The sequence below is a fragment of the Rhipicephalus sanguineus genome, chromosome 4 (genome assembly GCF_013339695.2).
Source record: "Rhipicephalus sanguineus isolate Rsan-2018 chromosome 4, BIME_Rsan_1.4, whole genome shotgun sequence".
In the NCBI taxonomy this organism is placed as follows: Eukaryota; Metazoa; Arthropoda; class Arachnida; order Ixodida; family Ixodidae; genus Rhipicephalus; species Rhipicephalus sanguineus.
Window position 1 is genome coordinate 140,078,181 of NC_051179.1, and position 4,066 is coordinate 140,082,246.

At 48.3% G+C, this 4,066-nt stretch overlaps 1 pseudogene; it reads left to right on the plus strand.

Moving 5' to 3' along the window:
- Positions 1 to 2,277: 2,277 nt before the first annotated feature.
- LOC119391641 (tigger transposable element-derived protein 4-like) lies at positions 2,278 to 3,817 on the plus strand (annotated as a pseudogene).
- The last annotated feature ends 249 nt before the right edge of the window (positions 3,818 to 4,066 follow it).

The following is a 4,066-nucleotide window of genomic DNA, read 5'->3' on the forward strand; positions in this document are numbered from 1 at the left end:
TCATGGTGCAAGCAGAATGCTGCTGCTGAGAGGGGAGAACCGCTGCCAAGAAAGACACACCTACAATTTTCCTTAAAGTGTCCATGACACACTGCTTCCAGTCTACGGGCAACTTTCTGACATGGAGCTGCTGAAACGCTGAGAGAGAGGGAAGACTCAATATGAAAACGAGGCACTTTATTCAGTTATTAGTCTCTAATCCTCAAAGACAAGCATGCTTCACTGATTGCTGTTGAGACCGCAGTTGCTGAAGCAGCGATGCACTTTAATTCCGGGGTACAGGAAGCCTCCGCATATCTTTGGAGAACTTTAACTAGAACAAAACTCCAAGAGTGAGCGATGGCCAGAAGAGAAAGATTCTCGTCGAATAATGAATGCTGAGCGGAAGCTTTTAGCATCGGCCAAGATCTTGCAACAAGCAAAGAGGCGGACTAAAAAAATGTCATAAAGACTACTTACTCTCCTGGTGCCTTCTAAGGCATTTATTTGAGTAAACAAGTTTTGTTTTTTGCTATTTTCTCAGTTTCAATTTTTTTGCCACCTTTCATACTGACAAGCGTTTCTCAGCTTTGGTACACTCAATTTTGATCGTTCTTGTATTGCTGAAAAGCTGGATGTTTAGCGAGTGCAAGAAAGTGCCATATGTTACTGTAGGAAGCTATAAATCTTTAGAAAAATAAAGTAAGAAAAATATCTTTTCTCGGTAATCGAATGGTGAACTTTAAAGCTTCATAACTTTTGTTGTAGGAAAGCTAGAACCACAAAATTATGCTTCTTGCACTCTTTGATATCTGTAGAATGCAATGACATTTAATTCAGCAGGATCTGTGTAGCCGGTTATTTAAACAGGTGATCAACAGAAATTTGAATTCATTATTAGGGGTACACAAAAACTGAGTTCATATTTGATATGTGCACATGCAAATACATAATCTCCAAAGTTTTCATTATCCTAACCTAAATTTTAAAAAATATTTATATCTAAGTACCTGTCACAACACAACAGACACAACAGTGTCTCAGTACGACATTGTTGTGTTGTGCATTATTAAACTGCTGGCTCGTGAAGGTGACCGCCATCTGAGTCTGTACCACAGGGCAGTTTATCCAAGCTAGGCGTGCGACAAGAGTGTATCTGGTGACTTGTGTGTTGTGTGTGATTTCATTGTCCAGCAGTGAAGCTGACCACCAGTGGAGTGAGAGCCATGGTGGCAACCAGTGCACATAGGCAATCTTCGAGAATGCCTCGAGACAATACTAGAAGTGAAAACCAGTGCCTAGAGAAGCGTATAAAAAGCGGCCGGTCTTACATTTTGGCAGTCTGCTCTGGGGAGGAGATATACACCGAGCGATACAGAGCAGTCCACTTATAACGATACCACATATAACGTTATATCAGTTATAACGATGGCTCGACTTAACAGTCTTATTTTATGCATTGGACTATGGGGGGAAAAAACATATATAACGATATGTTATCCATTGCATATCGGATACAATGATGAAAAGTTTGCCGTGAACGGCATATTTAATTCAGAATAATCGTAACATTTACGTTGATAAGTTCCTCTGAAACGACCTAGCCGAGACAAAACGAAAAGTTAGTGTAGGCGAGTACGTATCTACCGCCATTGCAGCACAGTGCCGGCAGCGCGTCCCAGCCGTTCAAAAAGCCGAGGAGAACATCGCGAGTTGGCGCGACGCGCTATTAATGGCGCCAGCTGTGTCACGTTTTGCGCCTCGACGCGCGTCGACCGCGGAGAGGCTGTGAGGGATAAAAAAAGAATGCGAAAAGCAAAGCGGCGCGCTCTGCGGCTCCCCGCCGTTGGTTGCTGAACGAAAGCGGGAAAGGGGAGAGAGAAAATTTAAAAAAGCGAAAAGCCAAGCGGTACGGCGGCATCGGGGCGGGGCCTCGGTGGCATTTTGGCTGTACCTCTGGCTGTACAGTCGTGCTCAATATGACTTGCAACACGGGAGCGCATGGCCTCACGAGTTTAATGAGTGCGCACGGCTTCAACTTGCTTCATTTCTGTAACTAAATATTGTTTTCTTATTTGGGAACACCCCCCAGTGAGATAACAGCGTTTAGTTGCAGAAATAAGGGCTTGTGCAAGGAATGCGAAATATTTAAACTCGTGAGGACATACGCTCCCGTGTTGCAAGTCATATTGAGCGCTACTGTACTTTCTCCCCCCAAACCCGCCGTCGGTGAGTCTCTCTTGCTCAGCGATCGCGCAAGCAACGTCTAGAGCGGAGCAGAGATAACCCTCAACAAATATGGCGCCGACGAAGTGAAAGGCTGTGTCGTTCGATACAAAGTCGAATATTTTGCAGGATTCGCGACACGGTTTTAAATTGAGCGCCCTCGTAAAAGAATACGAGCTCGCCCAGTCGACGATCTCGACTATCCTCAAAGCCGGAAGCACCACGCTTTTGAAGGCTGGAACCAGTGGCCATGCCGACAAGCGGAAGAGAATTCGGGAGCCCTGGTATGCAGACGTTGAAGAGGCACTCTACCAGTGGTTCCTGTCGATCCGTGCCCAGAATGTGCCGATTAGTGGGCCAATACTTGCCACAAAGGCGAAAAACTTGGCCTTTCTGCTCGGTCGGCTGAATTTCAAACCCGGCGGCGGCTGGATACAAAGATTCAAGGAGCGGCACGGCATTGTCTACAAGAACGTGGTACGAGAAGCGGCCTCTCTCGATTCAGAGGCAAAGCAGCAGTGGCTCCAGACAAACCTGCCCGCATTGATGGAGCGCTTCTCAGCCAGAGACATTTACAACTGTGATGAGACTGCCCTTTTCTTTCAAATGACACCATCGAAGATGCATGCTTTGAAAGGCGATCCATGTCCCAGCGGTAAGCACTCCAAGGTTAGGGTAACCGTGTTACTTTGTGTGAATATGGACGGGAGCCATCAGCTCAAGCCCTTCGTGATCGGGCGATCCAAGAAGCCTGTGTGCTTCAGGAATCAACACATCCCGGTCCGCTATAGGAGCAACAAGAAGGCCTGGATGACCTGTGTCTTGTTTGAGGAGTGGCTGCTCGAGATGGACAGCATCATCGAAAGTCAGGGGCGGAAGGTGGTGTTGCTGCTGGATAACTGTAGCGCACACAACGTGAGCCTGAAGCTGACATCAATCGAATTGATGTTCCTGCCGCCGAATATGACGGCAGGCTTGCAACCGCTGGACGCCAGCGTGATTGCTAACTTTAAGGCGTTATACCGCCGACGTATGCTCGAGTGGCTCGTGCTTGACGATTGACCGCTCGGCTCCCGGTACGTCGGGCAATGCAGACGGGCCCTCTGATGCTCCTAATCTGAAGATTAGCCTTCTAAAGGCCGTGCGCTTCGTTACAGCGCGTGGTACGAGGTGAGGCAGACCACCATTCAAAACTGCTTCAGGAAGGCAGGCTTTGTGCACCAGGACCAGCCTCCCTCGCCTAGTGACAGCGAAACCCGGCACGGAAACTGCGGATCTGACGGAGCTCTGGGAGCACGTCGCTACTGGTGACGCAGATAGCGGGTGCTGTCGCGTCGGTTGAGGACTTCCTGACGGCAGACAGTGCTGCTTCGTTCTGCGATGAACTCACCGACGAGCAATCGTCGCGGATGTGTTGTCGCGACAGACGGCGGCGTTGTGCGACAGCAGCGACAGTAGTGATGAGGAGGTTGACAGCGCCTCTACGACCCCGTCGATGACAACGCAAGGTGCACTGACGTCTATTGACTCGCTGATTGACTTCATGCACATCAAAGGAATGCCGCCAGAGTTTTCCGCAGCAGCTGAAAGCTATGCGCACCAGTGGTTGTGAAGCTCAAGCTTCCGCAGTAAGCAACTGCAGATTTCGGACTACTTCGGCATGCCGAACCCGTGATGCGCTCTTCGGAGGAACAAATTGTTTCTTGACATCCTACTATCTACAATATTTATTCGTTGGTGCAAATAGCGAATTCAAGCCTGGAGCTACAAAAGGTACGTCCGGCGGACGATTTTTTGGCAGCAGTCCAGATATAGCGATCACCGGTTATAACGATCATATTTTTAGGTTTCTCGATATCGT